At 35.3% G+C, this 25,559-nt stretch overlaps 1 protein-coding gene and 1 pseudogene across 7 annotated transcripts in view; both read right to left on the bottom strand.

The window, feature by feature from the left end:
* Nucleotides 1-25,559, bottom strand: part of CCSER2 (coiled-coil serine rich protein 2) — a 191,114-nt gene that overhangs the window by 113,749 nt on the left and 51,806 nt on the right. Inside the window, exon 1 of one of the 7 annotated variants that reach the window (XM_027590177.1) lies at nt 18,530-18,548. The exons of the other annotated variants lie outside the window; for them this stretch is intronic. The gene's annotated coding sequence lies outside the window, so the exon portion shown is untranslated. Of the gene's footprint in view, nt 1-18,529; nt 18,549-25,559 lie in introns of those variants that run through there. 7 annotated transcript variants of the gene reach the window in all.
* On the bottom strand, nt 7,334-7,431 carry LOC113923971 (annotated as a pseudogene).

The following is a 25,559-nucleotide window of genomic DNA, read 5'->3' as shown; positions in this document are numbered from 1 at the left end:
AATGAAAGCGGTATGACTGATGAGCTTTCACAAGTGGTAAATTGAGATTTACATTAAAGAAATATTATTCTGGCTGCTGTGTACAAAATGAATTTAAGTAGGAAAGAAAAAGCAGTTTTGTGGCTATTGCAGAATGCATGTGACATATGATGGTGGTCTGACATTAATCAGTGTCAGTGAGAATGAAAAATAAGCAGTTAGGAAACATACTGAGGAGTTAGGATCTATAGAACCAAAGCTCACTGAGAGGTAAGGAAGGAGCCACGAATAGCTCCTTGGTTCCTGGCTTAAGAAACAAATGGATAATTCCTACTCACTGAAATAAAGTATAAAAAAAGGAAAACCAAATCTAGTAGGAGATAAAAGAATTAATATATAATTTTAGAACCTGGTAATTTTGACATGCTTACTGCATCTCTGAGAAGACATGTTCAGCAGATGACAGTATATGAGTGTGGAGTTGGGCAAAGAGATTTGAGGTGTGGGAGTCAGCACCACACTGATGACATAGAAAGCTGAATAAGGAGTTTCACAAGAGGGACAGTACAGAGTTGAAGACTGAATTCTAACATCTGTTTTAGACAATTTCCCCCTATTCATCTTTATAGGAGGTCTATGTTTCTCTGAGTTATATCAGAGATATTATTTGAGACTTTTCAGTAAGGAACCAGGCAAAGAGAGAAAGAAAAAAAAATTGATCTACTGTAATTTCTCTTCACCAACTTAGAAATCCATCGTCTGCACAGGTTAGGAGCTGTATCATTATTATAGAAAGAAAGAAAACCATGTAGCATGGAGATTGGTTAATGTGAGAAAGAGTTTCTGTTCCCATGTTTGTTATACCAGGCTCCTCTCACTGGCAAGCCTGCACTTATTGAGAGCCAATATCCACTTCTACCTGTTTTGGTTGGGAGACCATCTAATAAGACCATTAGCTGGGAGCATGACAAAGAAAACCTAAATCTGTATATTCTGGCTCCCAGAGGCTTCCCACAAGCCTCACTGGAATTAAAACTCTGAATACATATTAGCAGAATCATCACAGAATTTCCTTGACCTCTGAGAAGAGAATACTTTTCCATTCAAATAGAGCAAGCTGGGGCACCTGGGCTCAGTCAGTAAGCATGTGCCTTCAGCTCAAGTCAAGATCCATCCTAGGGTCCTGAATCAAGCCAGGCATCGGGCTCCCTGCTCAGCGGGAAGTCTGCTTCTCCCTCTCCCACTCCCCCTGCTTGTGTTCCCTCTCTCTCGCTGTGTCTCTGTCAAATAAATAAATAAAATCTTAAAAAAAAATAGAGCGAGCTATGAGATGGTGTGCCAGTTCTTCCTCCCATGAATCCCTCCTTCACTAATAAATTGGAGAAAGCCTCCCCAAGTTTTTTTTTTTTTATATATTTTATTTATTTATTTGACAGAGAGAGAGACACAGCGAGAGAAGGAGCACAAGCAGGGGGAGTGGGAGAGGGAGAAGCAGGCTCCCCGCTGAGCAGAGAGCCCGATGCAGGGCTCGATCCCAGGAGCCTGGGATCATGACCTGAGCTGAAGGCAGATGCTTAACAACTGAGCCACCCAGGCTCCCCAAAAGCCTCCAAGTTTTTGACAAATGAATAGCACTATCACTATCTGCTGTAATTATCATGCAGTAAAATTTTTTATGGTATGCAGTTTATGAATTTTAAAATACATATTAATTTGTGTAAACACCAATGCAATTAGGACACAGAATAGTCTCTTCACCTGAAAAATCTCCCTTGTACTATCCAGTTATAGTTACACCCGCTGCCCACCCATATCCCCAACAATGATCTGTTCTCCATCACTACAGTTTTATCTTTCAAGAATGTCATATAAATGGAATCATACAGTTTTTAACCCTTTCAGACTGGCTTCTTACACTCAACAGAATGCCTTTAAGATTCACCTAAGTCGGGGCACCTGGGTGGCTCAGTTGGTTAAGCATCTGCCTTCGGCTCAGGTCATGATCCCAGGGTCCTGGGATCGAGTTCTGCCCACATCAGGCTCCTTGCTCACTGGGGAGCCTGCTTCTCCCTCTGCCTCCCGCTCCCCCTGGTTGTGCTTTCCCTCTCTCTATCTCTCTCTGACAAATAAATAAATAAAATCTTAAAAAAAAAAGATTCACTTAAGTCATTGAATACATCAATAATGCATTACTTTTTATTGCTGAGTGGTATTCCATTACATGGATGTACCAGTTTGTGTATCCATGTACTCAGTGAAGGATATTTTGGTTTTTCCAGTTTTTAGCTGTTATAAATAAAACTATTATGAACATTCATGTACAGGTTTTTATGTGAATATAAACTTTCATTTCCAGAAGTGGTGGGATTGCTGGGTGACATAGTAAGTATATGTTTAACTTCTTAAGAAACTTCTAAACCATTTCTCAGAGTAGCTCTAAGGGTCTGCATTCTAGTTATCACTGAAACTGGCCTTTCCTATATGCCCCTCTACAGCTTGACTGCAAATCTGAAGACAGCAGATCTTGTTCCCAGTTTAGGGGACCTTGGTCCCTGTTTCCAAAGAGCTCAGTGGAGACCTTATTCCAAAAAATTGTGTTTCTCTGTTCCAACCTGTCTGGTGTTACCTGAATGACTGACACAAAGTGCATGTCTTTGTTTTGCCTAACTTGGAATTCACACACAGTAGAAAAGTAATGGACATTGCTCAAAACCACTGTGAAGCAAACAATCCACAATCACCCTGGAGCAAAATATTATAGTTGACACATATAATTGAATACTGAAAGACTGAGAAAAAGGCTAGAAAGAGTGTTCCCTTGGGAAATTAGATAATTCAGAGGTGCCATGTATAGTGGGGAATTTATCATTTATTTTTTTTGAGAGAGAGGGAGCGTGCATGTGCACATGGCGGGGGAGGGGCAGAAGGATTCTCATCTTAAGCAGGCTCCACACCTAGCAACGGGGCTTGATCTCACAACCCTGACATCAAGACCTGAGCTCAAATCAAGAGTCAGATACTCAACCGACTGGGCAACCCAGACACCCCTACAGTGAGGAATTTAGAAAGCCACAAAAAAGCCCAGGGCAGGATGCATTCTCAGTAAAGACCTAAGAGGACCCAAAGCTTTCAACTCTAGCTAATCTCTAGGCTCAGAAAAAGTAGTAAGTGAAGGTTAAGGCAGGGTTGTAAATCATCAGGCTAAGCACTGAAGGAGTACACGAACAAAGAGCCAAAATGCAAAGATAAAGATAACAAGGTTTTTTAATTTTGACTTTGAGAATTTTTTATTCTCCTGCTTTGAATTCTTTGTTCTTTCTCTGTCAACCTCCTTTCATCTTTCCCTCCTTCCCTTCTCTCTTACTCTCACTCTCTTTCTCTCCTCCTTTTGTCTCTTTTGTTTGTTTTTGGCATTCAAGGAAATCCCTGCATAAAACACTAAAGAAACACATGCTAAAGTAACACAAACTTCTTAGACCAAACATGACAAGCAAGAAGACTTTACAAAAATAGTTTTAACGATTGAGCCACCCAGGCGCCCTTTTTTTTTTTTTTAAAGATTTTATTTATTTATTTGACAGAGAGAGACACAGCGAGAGCAGGATACAAAAATAGTTTTAAAAAAACTACTTAAAAAGCGAACACCGATAGCCTACAGCAAGTAACAAAACAAATCCTAAGGTGAGTAAAGAATATGATTTCCAGTTCTACCACATTAAAATATTCAAAATGTCCAGTTTTCAACAAAAACTTTAAGTCACGCAAAGAAAGTATCATCCATTCACAGAAAAAATAAATAATAGAAATGATCCCTGAAGAAGCTCAAGCACTGAATTTTGTCTATTGACAAGGACTTATTTAAAACAGTCTTTGTTTTATCTTTGAACATACCTTTGAACAACAATATGTTCAAAGAACTCAAGAAAACCACAGGCAACGAATATCTAACCAAGTACAGAACATGGGTAAAGAAGGAATATAAAAAACAAACAAAAAGAAATTCTGGAGTTAAAGTATAACAAATGAAAAATTTGCTGAAACTCCTGGGTATATATCCACAATAACTGAAAGTAGGATCTCAAAGAGCTATGTACACACCCACATTCACTGCAGTATTATTCACAATAGACAAGAGGTGGAAACAATCCAAATGTCCATCAAAAGATGAATGGGTAAATCTGTATATACATTTAATGGAATATTATTCTCCTTTAAAAAGAAGGAAAGCTTATTAAATGCAGTAACATGGATGAACCTTGAGGACACTATGCTAAGTGAAATAGGCCAGTCACAAAATGATAATACTGCATGATTCCACATATATGAAATATCTAGAATAGTCAAACTCATTGACACAGAAAGTAAAATGGTGGTTACCAGGGACTGGAGGTGAGAGGGAAAAGAAGAGCTTGTTGTTCAATGGATACAGAGTTTCAGTTATGCAAGATAAAAAAAAGTTCCAAAGGTGTTGTACAGCAACATGAATATCGTTAATGTTATTGAACTATACTTTAAAACTGCAATAGTAAATTTTATGTAATTTTTTACCACAATTAAAAATTAAGAAAGAACAATTAACTGTTAACTCTTGAGAATTAAGAGATTATACAGTTGTAAACCTATATTTTTGCATACCTACTTGATGCCAGGTATTGTGATAAACATTTCAAATAAATTACCTTGATTTGGTCCTCGTGAAAAAAAAAATCACAAGAATTTCAATAGCAGATCTGAACAGGGAGAAGAAAGAATCAACAAATATGAAGATTTGTCCATTGTAATTATTCAGGCTATGCAGAACAAAGAAAAATAATAAAAATAAAAAGATTGATCAGAACCACGATGAGATACCACTTCACACCAGTCAGAATGGCTAAAATTAACAAGTCAGGAAACAACAGATGTTGGCAAGGATGCAGAGAAAGGGGAACTTTTTTTACACTGGTAGTGGGAATGCAAACTGGTACAGCCACTCTGGAAAACAGTATGGAGGTTCCTCAAAAAGTTAAAAACAGAATGACCCTATGACCCAGCAACTGCACTACTAGGTATTTATCCAAAGGATACAAACATAGTCAATCAAAGGGGCACATATACCCCAATGTTTATAGCAACGATGTCCATAATAGCCAAAATATGGAAAGAGCCCAGATGTTCATCAACAGATGAATGGATAAAGAAGATGTGGTGTGTGTGTGTGTAAAAAATGAAATATTAGCCATCAAAAGGAATGAAATCTTGCCATTTGCAACGATGGGAATGGAACTAGAGGTTATTATGCTAAGGAAAATAAGTCAGAGAAAGACAAATGCTGTATGATTTCACTTATATGCGGAACTTAAGAAACAAAACAGATGAACATAGGGGAAGGGAAGGAAAAATAAAATGAGATGAAAACAGAGAGGGAGGCAAATCACAAGAGACTCTTAACTATAGGAAACAAACTGAGGGTTGCTGGAGGGGAGGTAGGTAAGGAGGATGCAGTAACTGGATGATGGGCATTGAGGAGGGCAGTTGATGTAATGAGCACTGGGTGTTATATGCAACTGATGAATCACTAAATTCCACCCCTGAAACTAATAATACCCTATATGTTAACTAAATTGAATTTAAATAAAAAAATTTTTAAAAAGCCTGATAGATTTCTGTCAAGGCATCCAACATATGCATGATAAGAACTTCAGAAGGAGAATGAAAAACAGGCAGAAAGAATATTTGAAAAAATAATGGCCAAAAACTTCTCAAATTTGAAAACAGGGATTTACACATTGAAGAAACAAACTGAATTACAAAAAGTATAAATGCAGACAGCACACCAAGACACATTATATTCAAATTGTCAAAAGCCAAAGATAAAGCACCAAGAGAAAAGCAATGCACCGTATGCAAGGAATTCACAGTAAGATTAAGAGCCAAGTTCTCATCACAAAGCATGGAGGCCAGAAGCCTATGGGATCGCATGTTTAAAGTGCTTAAAGAACACTCAACCAAGAAATCTCTATCCAGGAAAACTATCCTTCAAAAATAAAGGAGAAATTAAGAGATTACAAAATAAAAACAAAAACGAAAAACTGAGTTTGTAACTAGTAGGCTTGCCTTACAAAAAATGCTAAGGGGAGTCATTCAGGCACAAATACATAAAATAAGAATTATATGCTAATGTGTACACAATGTATTAAGATATAATTTGTGACAATAACATGAAAAAAAGGGGAACAAAATTATATAGGAATAGAGTTTTTTTATACTACTGAAGCTAAGTTTGTATCAATTCAAACTAGGTTGTCATAAATTTAGGATTTTCATTGTAATTCCTAGGTAACCAAAGAAATATTTTAGATACACACATTTGAAAAATTAGAAGAGAATCAAAATGGTATATTGCAAAAAAATCAATTAAACTCAATAAAGTAGCAACTGAAGAAATAAGAAGCAAAAGTATAAGACATGCAGAAAAAAAAACCCAGCAAAATTAGATACAGGTAAGGAATTCCTTATCTGTGACTACTGTAAATGGATTAAATACTCCAAATGGCAGAGTGGTTTAAAAAAAAAAAATCCATATGTAAATATACATATAGTCACCTTAGACTCACACTGTATCTAAAGACACATAAAGGTTAAAAGTAAATATGCAAACAGGAACCAGAAGACAGCTGGGTGGCCACACTAATATCAGACAAAATACTTTAAGGATATTATATATTGATAATAGATGAATTAATCAAGAACATATAACAATTACAGACATGTATATACCAATCAACAGAGCAAAATATATGAAGCAAAGACTGACAAATTTGAAGGGAGAAATAGAGAGTTCTACAATAATACCTGGAAATGTCAATACTACACTTGCAATAATGAATAGAATATCTGGATAAAAGATTGTTATGGAAATAGAGAACTTGAACAATACTATAAACCAACTTGACCTGAAAGATATATACAGATACAGATATGTAATATTTAAATATATATAACACATGATACAGATTTATATTTATATAATTTTAAACATATAATATTTATATTACATGTTACAAATTATATATAAAATAAAAATTCAATTATATAGACATACATACATTTGTATACACACAAAATAAAAAAATTTACCCAACAAAAGCAGAATACACATTCTTCTTATGTGCATGGGGCATATTCTCCAGGATATAACATGTTATTCACAAAATAATCCTCAATAACTTTTTTAAAAACTGAAATCACAAGAAAATCTTCTTGGTGCAAACGTAATGAAATTACAAATCATAACAGAAAAAACCTGGAAAACTCACAAAAAATGGAAATTGAACAATGCATTTTTTAAAGAACTTTGCAATATGTTTTTATTAAAAATATGGAATGCTTCACAAATTTGCATATCATCCTTGCCTAGGGGCCATGCTAATCTTCTCCAAATTGTTGTATATGTGCTGCTGAAGCGAGCACTGAACAACATATTCTTAATCAATTGATCAAAGAAAAATCACAGAAGAAATAGAAAATACTTAGAGAAAAATTAGTGTGAAAATACAACATACCAAAACTTATGGAATGGAGCAAAAACAGTGCTCAGAGTGAATTTTTTTGCAGCAAATGCCTACCTTAAAAAGAGAAGAAAAATCTAAAATTCAATAATTTAACTACAGCTTATGGAGCTAGAAAAATAATAGAAAACTAAACCCCAAAGTTAGCAGAGGAGAAAACATAAAGATTAGTGCAGAAAAAAATAAAATAGAAAACAGAAAACTCAATGAAACCAAAAGTTGGTTATTTGAAAAGCACAAATATGACAAACCATTAGCGATACTGACAAAGAAAAAAAGACAAAACTATACAAAATAACTAAAATCAGAAGCAAAAATGGGGACATTACTACCAAACTTACTAAAATAAAAAGGATTTTAAGAGAGTATTATAAACACTATGAACAACAGTACAAAAATTAGACAATTAAAATAATTGGAAAAATTTGTAGATACATAGAAATTACCAAAATGACTCCAAAAAAAAAAATAGAAAATCTGAACAAACTTAAAACAAGAGACACAATAAGTAATCACAAACCTCCCAATAAAAAAAAAAACTACCAAATCAGATGGCTTAACTAGTGAATTCTACCAAAAATTTAAAGAATTAACACCATTCCTTTTCAAACTCTTCAAAAAAAAAAATAACACTTCCTAACTCATTCTATGAGTCCAGAATTACCCTGATACAACTGCCAGACAAAAATACTACAAGAAAAGAAAACTACAACAGATGAATGGATAAAGAAGATGTGGTCCATATATACAATGGAATATTACTCAGCCATCAGAAAGGATGAATACCCAACATTTGCATCAACATGGATGGGACTGGAGGAGATTATGCTAAGTGAAATAAGTCAAGCAGCGAAAGTCAATTATCATATGGTTTCACTTATTTGTGGAACATAAGGAACAGCATGGAGGACATTAGGAGAAGGAAGGGAAAAATGAAGGGGGAAATCAGAGGAGGAGACGAACCACGAGAGACTATGGACTCTGAGAATCAAACTGAGGGTTTTAGAGGGGAGGGGGGTGGGGGGGTGGGTGAGCCTGGTGATGGGTATTAAGGAGGGCATGTATTGCATGAAGCACTGGGTGTTACACGCAAACAATGAATCATGGAACACTACATCAAAAGCTAATGATGTATTGTATAGTGACATAACATAATAAAAAAATTATAAAAAAAGAAAACTACAAACTGATATCCTTGATATGGATATAAAAATATAAATATATCCTAATAAATTCAACCAATCAGCATATCAAAAAGATTATATGCCTGGGATTTACCCCAGGAATACAAAGATAGTTCCACATATGAAAATCAATCAATATAATACACCACGTTTATAGAAGGAAAGAAAATAGCCACATCACCTCAATTAATGCAGAAATAACATTAGACAAAATGATCATCCTTTCATAACAAAAATATCCAGAAAAGCAGAAATATAATGGAACATTCTCAACATGATAAAGGACCTTTTATAAAAAACCCACACCTAACACACGCGATAGAGAAGGACTAAAAGTTTATTTCCCTAAAATCAGAAGCAAAACAAGGATGTATGCTTTCACCATTGCTATTCAACAATGTACTGGAGGTTCTAGCCAGAAAAATCACACAAGAAAATTAAATAAAAAGGCATTTGAATTGGAAAAGAAGAAGTAAAGTTATCTTTTTTCACAGATGACATCATTTTCCTTTTTCAATACTGTTTTGATATTTGGGGCACCATATATATATATATATATACACACACATATATACGATGATATAAAGAATTCACAAAAGAACTACTAGAGCTAGTAAAAAACTCAACAAAGTTGAAGGGTACAATATCAACACTGAAAAATCAGTTATTTTTTTTCTATATACCAAAAGGAACAATCAAAAAAAAATTAAGAAAACAATTCCATTAACAATGGCATCCAAAAAAACAAAACAAAACAAAAGCCTAGAAAAAATTCAACCAAGGAGGTAAAAGACTTACATGCTGAAAAGTACAAAATATTGCTGAAAGAAACTAAAAAAGACCTAGATAAATAAAAAGATATTTTGTGTTCATAAACTGTAAGAATTAATGTTGTTAAAATGGCTACTAATCAAAGTAATCTATATTTTCAATGAAATCTTTCAAAATTCGAATGGCCTTTATTGTACAAATGAAAAAACTGATTCTAAAATTCAAATGAAAGTGTGAGGCGCCTCAAATATCAAAACAGTATGGAAAAAGTACAACAAATTTGGAAGATTCATACTTCTTGGTTTCAAAACTTATCTTTGTGATGAAGTAATCAAAAACATGCGATTACAGATTACTACAGTATTCAAAACAGTGTGCTACTGACACAATGATAGACATACAGATCAACAGAACAGAACTGAGAGAACAGAAATAAATGTATACATCTATGGCCAACTGATTTTTGACAAGGGTGCCAATATCACTCAATAAGGAAAGAGTCATCTCAACAAATGGTGCTGAGAGGTAAATATCCACATGCAAAAGATGGAAGTTGGACCGTTACTTCACACCATAATAAACCTGCACAAAAACTAACTAAATGGATCAACAACCTAAATATAATAACTAAAACCATAAATGTTTAGAAGAAAACACAGAGGTAAATCTTTGTAACTTTGGATTTTGTAGTGAATTCTTAAGATATGGCATCAAGAGCAAAAGCAATGAGAGAAAATATAAACTGGACTTCATCAAAACTGTGCATCTTAGGATATTATCAATAAAGTAGAAAGACAACCTACAGAATGGAAGAACATATTTGCAAATCATGTATCTGATAAGTGTCTAGTATCCAGAATATGTAAAAACACAAGCAACTAATTTTTTAAAAAGTGGGCAAAGAACTTAAATAGACATTTCTCTGAAAAAAGATATATAAATAGTCGTCAAGCACATGAAAAGACGCTTAACATCACTATTCATTTGGGAAATGTAAATCAAAACCACAATAAAATACCATTTAACATCTAGTAGGATGGCTTTAATTAAAAAAAATTTTTAAGGTAAAAAAATTAAAGGAAAAAAGTAGAAAACAACTACTGTCAAGGATATAGAAAAATTGGAAGCCCTATACATTGCTGGTGGTTTATAAGATGATTCAGCTGCTTTAAAAAGTTTGGTAGTTCCTCAAAAACTTAGACAGAATTACTACAAAGTACATGCCCCTCAAAAATGTAAAGCAGGTACTCAAAACAAAAACATGTACATGCATGTTCATATCAGCATACATGCATGTTCATATCAGCACTATTCACAATAGCCAAAAGATAGAAACAACCCATAGTCCATCAATAATGGGATGTACATATGATGCATATTATTCAGCTTTAAAAAGGAACGGACTACCAATACATGCTATAATGTGGATGATCCTAAAAAAACATCATGGCAAGTAAAGGAAGCCAGACAGAAAAGGTCACATATTGTAGGTATGATTTATAAGAAATATCCAAAATAGGTAAATCCATACATGCAGAAAGCAGAGTGGAAGTTTCCAGAGGCGGGGGAGGGGCAGGTGGGAAGTAACTACTTAATACCTAGATACAAGGTTTACTTTGGTGTGATGAAAACATTTTGGAACTAGACAGAGTGGTGACTGTACAATATTGCAAAGTGTACTGCCACTGAGATGTTTGTTTTAATATGGTCAATTTTATGTTATGTGAATTTCACCTAAAGGGAAGAAAAGCTTTTGGAAATTAAAAATTATTGCTCAAACATCTTACAAAATTACTTGTGCGTTTAACCTCTGATTCAACACCATAATTCGAAGTATCTATCCCCAAAATACAGAAAGATAAAGTTATTTATCAAATATTTACTTGTAATAGCAAAAGCATATTACATATGCATAGAAGTTGAGGGGAAGTAAATATATACATATTGGCTTACTTTTTCTAAAACCACTGGAGTAACAAAAAAAGGTAAAAATTTTAAACAAAAATAGGTATATTCATATCCCTTCCACTACTTAGCCTCCATAATATATATTCTTATGTAATAGAGATATTATTTGGATATTTGGGTTGTTTCCAATCTTCTTACTAATACAAACAATGCTTGAATGAATCCCTAAAAATCTAAAGTAAAATGATATACACAAACCCAACTATATATCAAGTTAATGGAATAACGATTCAGGGAGAAACTATTTCAAGTAGGAAAAAAAGAAAAAAAAATCCTCAAACTGTTTTCAGTAATTATATCATCAGTGGTAGAATTATTATTCTGAAACCTTCATAGAACAAGACAATCCCATCAACTGTTGCATCCCCAATGGTAGCCTCTATCATTAAGACTTCACCAAGCAGTTCTGGTTTTATAATACTAGGTAAGGCATATTATTTTGCATAAAACATTCAGGTAAAGAAAACCAATCATTTCACATAAAACCTGTTTAAACATTCCAGTTTTCATCTGAACTTTTACCTTAATCCCATCAATCCATACATTACTATATTCTCTCAGTCTAAAAGTAGCCACAGTTAGAACATCATCAACAGATTGACTGATTGATTGATTATTTATTTATTTATTTGACAGAGAGAGACACAGCAAGAGAGGGAACACGAGCAGGGGGAGTGGGAGAGGGAGAAGCAGGCTTCCCACTGAGCAGGGAGCCCGATGCAGGGCTCAATAATGACCTGACCTGAAGGCAGATGCTTAATGACTGAGCCACCCAGGTGCCCCATCAACAGGTTTTGATACCAAAGCACATGGGGCTCCTATGTTAAAGAGTCCCAGAAAGGTCTCCTTTACACCCAATCACCATTTTACCCATTTGTATACATAAGGCCTTAGGTCCCCAGAGGGGAAGAATTAAGAGCCAACGGACCCAGACCCTTCTTCAATCTTCACTTTGACTAACCTACCAGACCACTGTCCCAGGTAATTCCAGGTCAGGTTTCTCATTTGCATCTCTGCCTTTCACCTTTTAAATTCTCCCAAACTAAGATAAATAGGGGGTACTTATTTAGGGCCCTTTAAGGTTATGGGACCAGCACTGGCTTCCATTGGTACATTTAATCTTCTATAGTGCTGCATTAACACCTCTGCTTCAACCTCATCAATGTTTGATATATTCATCCCATTTCTAATAAACATCCAGCCCTGAAAGAACAAGTCCCTAGGCTCTCTCCCCTTCTGTCTTTCCCTCCTTTCTTGTTAATGATTCTTTTTTTTTTTTTTTTGATCTTTAGTACCTATAAGGGAAACAGAGACAGCAAATATGACAAAGTTTCTTGAACAGTTGCTTGGTTTTACAGCATGGTTACATAGGATGGCCATGTAAAAGGGGCCCCCTTAATCATAGCACTTACCATCATCTGGGTAAGGAACATATTCAGTAGATGACTATCCCAATCACCATAAAGCCAGTCCAGGATGGCTCGCTATAAGGTGTACAGCCACTTCATCTTGGGTTTTCCACTAGGCATTTACAGAGGAAAGACAGTCTCTCTTTTCAGGTAAACAAACTTCACAGCAGTTTTTATCCAGTCCACCAGGCTACCTGCTCCCTTGGGAATAACCCACTGGATATAGCCATTTGTGACTGTTATATAGTAAGCTGTGGGTCTTATATCAACCATTCTCTTCCTCTTTATAACATTCAAAACCAAAGATACTATCCCTAAATTAGTCACTCTCACAATCCATTTCAGTAAAAATTCTTCAAGAAGCTGATGATGAACAGATCCACAAAATGAGACAACTCCTTGGCACTATAACCACTGGTTTCAGAAGTTTCTTAGTTTTGCCCTCCCTCCAACTGGACTACTTTTCTGCTAACCAGAGGTCATAGCAATACTGTGTTGTCCTAGAATAATTTTTCCCATTGCAGGTGGCTTCAAGACTACTGGTTTCAGTTCAAACTGACCGAAATCTAAGCTTGCCTCAGCATCAGAATCAGCTCCAGAACTCTACATTATTTTCATTTTAGCTATTACACATAACAATAATCAAGAAATTATATATTTAGTTTGTTTCTTATGTATGTATCCAGTGAACCATCTCATTGGGAGTTGAATTTATTATCATTTCTAAATTCCATCCCATAACTTTTGCCTTTAGTAATGGATCACAGCACAGCTACAGTTTCATATCATGAGTGAATATATAGCCATCTAAAAATAAAAAAATTCTGCACTCCTTTGCCCCTTCATCCTTTCTCTTCTCAAATTATGTTTCAGTGAGTCAGGGTTGATAAAGCAAATTTCACTTTTTATAACACAAACTCCAGTGACTTATCATGCTAACGATCCAGAGTTAAAACAAACAAGTTAAAAGCTGTGGTCTTCTGCCCAAAAACGTATTTCCCCAGTCTAATCATAAGGAAAGCATGAAACAAATCCCAGTTGGGCAACATTCTAGAAAATATCTAACTAGTAGTACTCTTCAAAACTGTCAAGGCCATCGAAATCAAGGAAAGTCCAAGACACTGTCACAACCAAGAGGAGGCTAAGACATGACTACTAATTATAATACATATCCTGTATGGAATCCTAGAACAGAAAAAGAAGGGGAAAACTGAGAATATCCAAATAATATGGACTCTAAGTAATAAAATATCAATATTGGTTCATTAATGTAGCAAATATGCCATATTAATATAATAGGGGAAACTGGATGTGGGATATAACAGTACTCTTTATACTATCTTTGCAATAATTCTGTAAATCTGAAACTCAAAATTGATGAATCATTGAACTCTACGTCTGAAACTAATGATGTACTATATGTTGGCTGATTGAATTCAAATAAAAAAAACCCTAAAACTAAAAAGTTTACTAAAAATTGAATATTTACTAGGATCTTAATAATATTAAGAAATGACTTAATTTTTTAGAGGTATAGTAATGAAATTTAGCTATGTCTGAACAAGAGTCCTCATCTATTAGTAAAACATTGAGAAATAACTAATTATTAAGGCATAGTGAAATATCTATATATAAATGTACAAGTGTACATTTACATATAAAAATTTTATGAGTGGCTCAGTCAGTTAAGTGTCTGCCTTTGGCTCATGTCATGACCGCAGGGTCCTGGAATCGAGCCCTGTGTCAGGCTCCCTGCTCAGCGGGGAGTCTGCTTCTCCCTCTCACTCTGTGTCCGCCCCCCTTCATGCTCTATCTCTCAAATAAATAAATAAATAAATTTAAATAAATAAATAAATATTTTATATTACATTATTATATCACATAAATCATGATGATGTGTAAGACTCACTCAAATTAATCCTGTTCGGGGAGAGGAGTGGGTGAATAGCGATATAAATGAAAAAAGGCCATGATTTTGATCATCCTTTAAGTTGAATAACTGGTATAGTGAACCCCCTTGACTCTTCTCTCTAGGTTGGAATAGGTGTGAAATTTTCTATAAAAAATTAAGTAACTGCCTGATTTAAAAATTTAACAGAAAGGGCCAGAAGACAGACTCTAAGAAATCTCTCAGAAAGACAAAGGACAAAATAATAATAATAATAATAATAATAATAGAAGAATGAACAGAAATAGAAAAACAGGAAAGAATGGAAGCTCATAAGCTCATGTGAGATATAATAACCAACTATTAGAAGTTCTAGGAAAAGGGCACAGAAACAATGGAGGGGATAAAATAATAAAAAAAGAAAACAAAAATTTCCAGATTTGAAAAGTATAATGGATCAAACTCATTTAAGAAAGCTTCAAAAATTCTTGTTTGTGATTATCATCTCATAGATACCAAAAACATAGTGAGTGAAAATGAATCCAGAGTAACACTCAGCCTCAGTAACTTCTAATCCAGAGTTCTTCCTTGTCTCTCCCACCACAATATTAAAAAATCCCTGCTCAGAGAAATTTCAGATGTAGTACTGCTACAAGACTACCTGAAATAAAGGCTGAGGCAGCTAGTCTAACCGTAAACAAAACTCCAATGGCCAGATGTGATGACAGTGACCAAATTTAAATAAGCTTATAAAATATCACTACAATACAAACATTTTACAGAAGAAATTTCCTTAAAATAGAGCCTGTTCCCAGACCAAGAGAACAGAACAACAGGGCTCTATTGACATTTCTACACAAATTCTTTACAAAGAATACCCTATGACACAAAACTCTTAAAAAAATTTTTTTTAAATTAAATGACCGTTCATCACTGTATTTCCTGTGAATTATGCAACTAGAAAGAGAAGACTTCAGCTATAGCTCAATGCTTTATAAATTTCTCTTTTGCCCTCAAGAAACGCTCATCTTAGATTTTCCTCCATTCTTTCCAGGAACAAACCTACCTTAATAGCCAGGAACACCTTACAAAAATAAACACAGCATACAGGGTCACAAATCTAAGAGCTCCGGAGGAAGAAATGACTACTCACTGGTTCATTTTGGGATCTCCATGCTGAAATTATGATTTCTCACAAAATATTTTAAGAATTCTACTGCAATAAAAATAGGAATTCCGGAGAAATGAAATAATTTTCTTGATAAAAAGAATCCCTGGAATAATACCTGTGAATATGTTAAGTTACACAGCAAAAGAGGAATTAAGTTTGCAGGTGGAATTATGGCTGACAGTCAGCTGACCTTAAAATAGGGATTTTATCCTGGATTATCTAGGTGGGTCCACTGTAATTATCTTTAGAGTGCAAGACGGAGGCAGAGGAAGAGTGGTTAAAGAGATGCAGTGTTGCTGGCTTTAAAGATGGAGGAAGTGGGGAGGGTCATAATTCAAGGGCAGCCACTTGAAACTGGAAAAAGTTAAAAAAAAAAAAAAAAAGGATTCTCCCCTTGAGCCTCCCAAAAGAACACAGCCCTGCGGACACCTTGATTTTAGCCCACTGAGACCTGTATCTGACTTCTCACTACAGAACTGTAAGATAATAAATGTGTGTTGTTTTAAGACACTAGGTTTGTGGTAATCTGTGAAAACAGCAAGAGAAATCAAATATATTCTGTTTCTTTAAATTCTATAGTAAGACTTACTTCTGTTTCCTCTGTTTTTTTTTTTTTAAGATTTTATTTATTTATTTGACAGGGACACAGTGAGAGAGGGAACACAAGCAGGGAGTGGGAGAGAGAGAAGCAGGCTTCCCACTGAGCAGGGAGCGCGATGTGGGGCTTGATCCCAGGACCCTGGGATCATGACCTGAGCCAAAGGCAGACGCTTAACAACTGAGCCACCCAGGTGCCCCATGTTTCTTCTGTTTTAAATCCAATCCTATTCCTACTGCCTGAGAACTTTATAGTTTAAGTATCTGTTCCCTCCTTTCTGTGGTACTTCCCAGTGGGCTGAAAGAGACAAAGACCAACACATAAGCACATCACCTGATGAAAAGGAAGGAGAGATGAGTGTGTGATCTTGTGTGGGACTTCTCCTGGAGGTGGGTAAACTGTCTGCCCTGCCAGTCTTGTAATACGTTGTAGACTTTGGCAAAAAATCCAAGTCAAATTCTGCTTGACTTGACTTAGATCTTTTTAAAATTTACTTTAGCCTTTACAGGTTTCAGATGAATAATTTTAGCCACACTGATTATAAGGGTGGGTGGCAGATTTCAGTTAACATGTATGTTTGTTGAGAGCTTAGCTGAGCTATTCCATCATTTGCTGCCTCGGCATACATTTTTGGCCAAGCTGCCTGCAAGGGCCTTAAACTGACACTAATCCCTTGTACAAGTACAAGCCCTAGATAACAGCCCACAGTCACAAGCAAATGTTAAGTTCCCTGCCTCCCAACACCTTCCCCTTGTGTGGCCCTTAGGTAAAACTCCTGTGAAGCTTACCAAAACCCTTGCTCTTTATGGTCTGACTGGACAATCCACCTTACCCCAGGAACCCCAAAGCACTCCACCCATAGACCCTAATAAAGGCATGTGCCCCAGTTCCTCACACTTTCTGCCTGTACCCTGCCTTGACCTTCTTGGGTGGTCCCTCAAGACAAGGGGTATACTTCCTCCACGGCCTGTGAGTAGTAAACTTCTCTTTGCTTCTCTTGTGGTCTTTTGGCTCACCATCCAGCATCCTGGGGGCTCTACTTAAAAATGTTGATTTAACAAAATCATAACAATGTTTAATAAATTGAAATGCCAAATGCATTGGTGATTTAGTGTAGTACTCTTGTTGGATGATGGAAAAATGAAATGTATTTAATGGCCCCAACTCCTTCAGTAGTCTGAATTTCCTTCTTTGAGATTCAATTTTCTGTCCTTAAAACCAGTCAAGTTACAGTGCATCACTGAGTGCCCATTTTAGCTGAGCATCAGACTTATTGCACATTACATCAAATGGACTTTAATATGCTGTTTTCAATGCCTAAAATGAATGTTCACCCTCTCTTTTCCTTGGCCAACCGGTCAACTTTGTATTCATTTATTGAAACTCAACTCAGACATAACTTCCTCTTTGAAACCTTCCAAACACACAAACATGGAGTTAACCTCCCATCTGCATTATTTTGAGACCACATGCATACTAATCATAGCATGCACATCACTTACAAAATTACAGTATGATAATTTATTTATATCTGCCAATCATATTAGACTTTGTATTCATTAAGGACAAAGATAACCTTATCTGTATCAGTAACTTCAGCAGTTAACAATATGTCTGGAACATAGTAGAAGCTCAATACATAATTACTAAATTAAACTTCAGATTGTAATAAACAATCTATAAGAAATAAAGTGAGGAAAATATTGTGTTTAAAGGGTCATCAAAACAATATTTGACAAATTTAAACTTTTTTTCATATATAAAAGTTACATTAACAGGTCAAAAAAACTCCTACATTAATAATTAAATGCAAATGGAAGATTTACTAGTTTGGCAAAAAAATATAAATTAAAAAAAATTTAGTTTCCTTATCTCATTTTATCCCCTTATCTTAAGAAAAAAACAAAAAACAAAAGCTGAGTTGCATTAAATCCTTCTATCTGTTCAAGTTCTGTATTCTATATCACAGCACAGCTGAAAGTATCAGTATCAGTTTGAAATTTTCATTTACCTATATTAAGACGGTCTCAACTTTCTGTAAGCTGTCCCTCCACTATGACATCCATGCTAATGTCACATTCTTAGTTACTTGTACCTTGCTATTATGACACGTGGTACCTTAGAAACTTACTTTGTAAATAGGTTATGTCACAATATGAATGGAAAAATACTGAATAGCATTAAACAGTACCTTTAAGTTTTTCTATTTATCTCAAATTAAATGGCATGTCATCACAGCACCCATTTCAACAAGTATATATTGAGCACTTAGTGCGAGAAACCTAAGAGTGATGAGAGAGATAATGAAATATCAAGTATATTCCAGTATATTCTCCTAATAATAGGAGATTAAAAGCAACCAGACAGACCAGCATAAGAACCAGTCAAAGGAGTTTAGATCTGACATTAGAAGTAATGGGAAAACCAACAGAAAAATAACAAGTCAAACCAACAATTTAGGATGATTTTGGCAGAATGAATAGAACCAACAATATTAGTCAGAACTTCTAAAAGTGAGGAGGTAACACTTTTCTCCCCTACAGTTAACAAATAATCCAATTTCACCAACTGTACCCACTAAACCTGTTTTCAAAATCACCCACCCCTCTAGATCTCCATTTTGCCACCACTTTAGCTCAAGCCACTACCACCCATCTTCAGGAACAGTAGCTTCCAGCATCTTGTCTAGTTCCCTTCTAATTCAATCTTCATACAGAGCATTTTTTAAATGTAAATCAAATTGTGTCCCTTTCAAGCTTAAAACCCTCCGTCAGTTCCCCTTCAATTTTTAGGACAGAGATCCAAATCCTTTGAGCGCCATAAGAGCCTGTACTTATAGCCTCCTCTCCTGCCACTCCTCCCTTTCATGTCAGTGCTAGTAGCCTTCTCATAGTTCCTCAAATATTCCATAATCTCTTCCTGCCTCAAGGCCTTCTCATGTGCTGTTTACTAAAAGAGGTAACATCTTTGCAACTACATATACCCTTTTAACCCTAGGGCAACTTAGCCTAAATATCATTTCCAAAAACGCCTTACCTAACACCCACACTAGACCATGCTTTTCCAATAACATGCTACTTTGTAATGCTCCTCTGTAGAACTTTCCCCACTTACTAACTGAAGATAGTTTCTAAGTTAGCTAAATATTTCAACCACATCGGCCTCATTAGGACACAAGCACCACTAAAATAAAAGCTATAACTGCCTGATCGATGTATCCTCAACATCTTGTGCATAACAGTCATTCAAATATGTCGAATGGATTGATGGATGCCTTCCACTGGAGGCCAGAGAAAGAATGGTGCTAGAAATAACAAAAAGAAAAGTGAAAGCCTAAAGAGCTTACATAGATTTATACTGAGTTTGAAAAATTAATTTCTGAATCTTTAAAATTATCTGTAATGTTCTAACGCAAGAGTCAGCAAACTTTTTTAAAAGACCAAATAGTAGGGGCACCTGGGTGGCTCAGTCAGGTAAGCATCTGACTTGTGATTTCAACTCAGGCCATGATCTCAGAGTCCTAGGATCGAGTCCTACATCGGGCTCCACCGCGCTCATTGCGGAGTCTGCTTGTCCCCCACCCACCCCCAAATAAATAAAAAATAAATAAAATCTTAAAAAAAAAAAGACCAAATAGTAAGTATTTTAGGTGTGTGGGCAATACAGTCTCTGATGCAGCTATTCAATCCTGCCATAGCAGCATGAAAGCAGCCACAGACTATATATAAATTAAAGGCATGGTTGCACTGTAATAAAACTTTATTTACAAAAACAGGTTGGCAGCCTAAGGCTACGGCTTTGCTGGCCCCTATTAATACATCCCAAAGAAAGAGGAGGAAGAAATTAAACAAATAAAAAAAATAAAACTGTTCTTTCATTTTAAACTCATAAAGAAGCTTTTCTTGAGATGCCATACAAACTTTTCCCCAAACTTTGAACTCAAAATGGGTTAACATGTATTAATTAAAAGCACACATGGAATCTTCCTTTAATGGTCAGAATTAAGTATATCTCCTCTCTTAACGTGGATCATAAATTTATGCTGAGGCAGCAACTGTCTCTTTATTCATATGTATTTCTCAGTAACTAGAGTACAGAGCACACAGTGGAAATTTAAAACACGTGCTGAACAAATGAATGACCCAACCATAGATTAGCCTTTCCCCTTTTCATTCTTCTAGTCTACTATAGTTTGGTGCAGAGACAAGAGGAGAAGCAATTAATCTGTATGTTTCAATTTTCAAAAAAGATAGGGACACCTGGGTGGCTCAGTTGGTTAAGCATCTGCCTTCGGTTCAGGTCATGATCCCAGGGTCCTGGGATTGAGTCCTGCATCAGGCTCCTTGCTTAGCAGGGAGCCTGCTTCTCCCTCTGCCTGCCACTCCCCCTGCTTGTGCATGCTCTCTCTCTGTCAAATAAGTAAAGAAAATTAAAAATAAAAAAAGATACTCTCCAGTAAGACTGAAAAGGAACAATTTTCCAAAAGGCAGACAGACATTTAATAACAAAGAGAAAACAGAATACAACAGTGAATAGCACCTTCTTTACCTTAAAGAAGAAACCCAGTATAAATTTATGGTGCCACATCATACAGTAGAGACAATAAACTGGGAGCTGGTTTATTCCAACTTCTAATTCCTCTGTGTCTCTTAAGTGATTGTGTGACTTAACTTTTCTAGGCTTCAGTATCCTTCTCTATAAAATTAGTGGATAAGAGTAAATGATCTCTATGTCCTCAATTCTATAGCATCTAATTTTTCTGTATACAAAAGACTCAACATAGCACTGCCAAGTGGATGAATGGAAACAAATGCAAAATCTCATAAAACTGAATAACAAAGGGTGGGAAAGGGTAGGATACAATCTCCATTGTGATAGGTATGACCAACAGATCTAAAATGAAAATTCAGAGTAAATGTATAAATTGCCAGAGTATATACTGGTCCAATGTCCAAGAAAACAAAAGCTGGGAGTTATAAAGTAATCCCATCCTCCTTTTATTTAAAATCATAGGTCATAGTGCAGCACACCTAGCATGCTGAACAGATACATCTCAACAGAAACACAACAGAAACATAGGACAATTAAAATAATCAAAGGAGTGAAAATAGTCCATAGGAACAAGACAAAAATGAACAAATAAACAACAAAAAATGCTTTTACCTCTGTCAGAAGGAATCTATATCTGTAGTTATTTTAGGCAGCTGTTGATGTAAGGCAATCAATAATATCAAACAGATACATTTATCATGTGCACTGTTAGCAAATAAAGTATATTATACTTTGTAATCAACACTGTTAATTAGTGTTACACATTCTGTACAGTACTGGACACCGTTTTCAAGTCAGTGTTTATAAATAATTTTTCCTACAAATTGAATCAAAAATACCTAAATTTTAACAGACCAATGATTCCATCATCCCCTTAGTTGCCTTTCTTAGAAATCAGTCATCTTTAAATTCCATACCAATTTTCAGAAAATACAAACACACACACACACAAGCTGCTGTAAGTTATTTCCAGTTATTGGAAGATATCAAATATTACAAATAAAAATATTCAAATATCTCCAAATAATAAATCCTATGATTAGCTACAGTGATGACAAACCTTAGTGAAGACCACTTCAATAACTATGTCATCAGTTTAGAATAACTTAAATTGAAAAAAATGAGTTTGGCTAAACTGTGCTTAAAATTTACTATTTTATTTTTAGTTCTAGAGCTGAATTTGCCAACTTCAAAAGAATAATTTCTTTAAATTAATAATCGTATTATTTAAAAAAAACTCTAAGGCTAGGCAGAAGAATAACGGCCACCTCAAAGATGTCCATATTTTAATCCCTGGAACCTGTGAATATGTTAGGTTACATGGCAAAGAAGAATTAAGGTTACAAATGAATTAAGATTGCTAATGAGGAGACCTCAAAATAGGACAGTATACTGGATTATCCAGTTGGGCCCAATGTAATCACAAGGGTCCTTAAATAGAAGAGGGAGACAAGGTCATAGTAACATGAGGTGAGACTCAACCTGCCATTGTTGGCTCTGCAGATGGAAGGGGCTATGAGCAAAGCAATGTGGCAGCCTCGAAGCTAGAAACACAAGGAAAGAGATTACCCTCTAGAGCTTTCAAAAGGGAAGCCTTGCCCACCTTTTTTTTTAGTCCAGTGAGGGCCTGGGTCCTAAAACAGTAAGATAAGTTTGTGTTGTTTCAAGCTACTAAGATTTTTGGTAATTTGTCACAGCAATAAGAAAAAACTAATATACCTATAGATTTATAAATGTGTTTTTAATTAAAGTCTGAATCTGATTACAAAAACAATAAAAATCAGAATGCCCAGCAACCTTAATGAGATTTTTCTAAGAACAACAATTATGTAGTTCTTTATTGCTACAAACACACAACAAAGATAGTATTATATGTGCTATATTTTTTCCAAATAAATACTACTTTTTCCCCTTTGAAAAGCAGTTTTGCAATAGATGCCTCTTAAATCTTTATGGTTGAGACAATCCCAGATTCTCATGAATCCTTCCAACACAAGACACCGTTCACTTTCCTCATTGGTTATAATTAATTTCACTGACCATTATAATAATCGAATTCACATTTTCTAAAAATCAGAGCAGTTCACGTCAAACTTAGAATTTAACTATTTGAAAAAATGAAACTTTTAGCTGTCTGGATACTTCCAGACCCAAATTTTCATATTAGTCACATAAAATAATACAGATTCTATAAAATTTACTACATATAGAACCATTTTTCATGATTTTTATGAATTTTTTATCATTTGCTTTGATAATAAAACAGATACATGTACAGGTCTGGGAACGTTTATCTTGTACCTATATTATTAAGATTGACATGTCCAAGAGCATCTTCATAAATATTCTTTCAAACTGGCAGGTAGGATTGGGAGTGGAGGAGTGAGGCATGAGTAGTCAGAGACTGAGCAAGCTAAGGAAGGCATACATACAGAGGGACAGTGAACATGGGAAATTAGAACCCAAGTAATGTGAAAAGAGCATCCATGCCCAGGTGGGCCTAGTACATCAGGGCTTAAGGCACATTAGGGTAATGATGAGAGTGAAGAGGGAACATTTGAGGCAGGAGGTTGGCCTGGTATGAGATATGAGAACTTAAGCAGAATATATGTGGGGGATGGCTTGATATGGTACATCAGAGCCCAAACAGGGTAGAAACATTATCCATGCATGGTGTGTGACCCACTGTAGGGGTTTCAGAGCCCAAGCAGGATGAGAAAGACATAAATGGGAAAGAGGAAGTGGTGGCAAAGAACAGAAATCAGTTACATAAGAGGGAAATAGATCAAATAAGTAAGTATTTTAAGGATAACAGAAGCCAGGTTTATCACCATCAGAGAAGGGAGGTTACAAATATAGAAAGAAAACTTGAATGAATCCTGTGGCATTGGATTGGAACTGGAGGTATTAGTATGAACTCATGGTTTTCAATATATACAGCTAAAGCAGAAACAAATATTGATGTAAATGTGTATGTATATAAATAAACACACACACTTATATTCCCTAGTTCTGTCCACTGAAGATGCCTGGGAGCAGCAACTTTTCAACAACAGAAGCCGAATTCTAGTTCCCAGAATTCGGCTTCAAAAACAGCATTTTCCATTAAAAGGAACCAGGGCTCTTGGAGGAATGGCTTTCTTTCCCTTTAATACATTTATGTACTTGTGAACAGTAAATAATATTGTTTTATATGTGTTTTTACAGCTTATATAAGTGATACATAATGTTCTGCAACTTCTTTACATTTTTGTGGTACATGTGTACTATAAGTGTAAGTTCATTCATTTTTACTGCTGTATAATATATATAATATACTGTTATAATACCACTTAAATATGTTAATTTGTTTCCCTGCTAATGGACATTTAAGTTATCCCTAAGAAGAAGAAGACAGTACAGCAAACAAAGATTCTTATTCATGTCTCTGATCATATATATTAGGGTTTCTTTAGGATATAAACCTAAGAGTAACATTACTGGATCAGTGCATATTTGGATCTTCAACTATACTAGATTTTGCCAAATGCCTTCCAAAAATGATTTAGCAATTTATCCTTCCCAGCAGTGAAGAAAGATTTCTATTGTTCGTCATATTCACTGCACTTGCTATTATCTGACTAAAATTTTAGCCAGTCTGGTGAGTATGAAATTGTATGTCTCAGTACACATTAGCTATTTACTATTTTATTATCTTCTATCTGTTGTATTATTTTGCCTTTTTCTTATTGATAAGGAAAATTTATCATGTGGTCTGACTTCTAATTCTTATTAAATGTGTCACAAATAATTTCTTAGCCAGTAGCTTTTAACTTCGTTTTTTATTATCTATGTCTAGTTTTAAATTTTGATATAATTAACTTTTTTAAGATTTTATTTATTTCTTTGAGAGAGAGAGAGATCATGAGCAGGGGAAGGGGCAGAAGGAGAGGGAGAAGTAGGATCCCCGCTGAGCAGGGAGCCTGATGTGGGACTCAATCCCAGGACCGTGAGATCATGACTAAAAACCATAAAGAAAAAAATTACTAAATTTAATGACATTAAGGGCACGTGGGTGGTTCAGTCGGTTAAATGCTACCTTCGGCTCAAGTCACTGTATATTGAGAGGCAATATAGCACAGTGATTAAGAACCAGGGCTCTGGAATAAGCTAAATTAAAAAATCCCATTCTATCATGTACTAGCTATGTATCCTTGGATTCTATGTTTATTCCATTTTTTAATAAGATGGAGATAATAACAGCACCTACCTCTTGGGCTGGTATTAGGAAGTACATGCCTGAATAGTGTAATAGCCATGGTGATACTGGTGTTGAGTATTTTGAGTATCATCTCTATCTCATGGGGTTGCTATAAAGATTAAATAAGGTCATACACATAAGATACTTAATGCCAGGACTATAGCAAGAGCTCAGTAGACATCACTACAATACCATAAAGATGTTAAAATATAAGAGAATCTGGGGGTGCCTGGGTGGCTCAGTTGGTTAG

This window comes from Zalophus californianus, chromosome 15 (assembly GCF_009762305.2).
Source record: "Zalophus californianus isolate mZalCal1 chromosome 15, mZalCal1.pri.v2, whole genome shotgun sequence".
In the NCBI taxonomy this organism is placed as follows: Eukaryota; Metazoa; Chordata; class Mammalia; order Carnivora; family Otariidae; genus Zalophus; species Zalophus californianus.
This window is presented reverse-complemented; position numbering and strand designations above follow the sequence as displayed.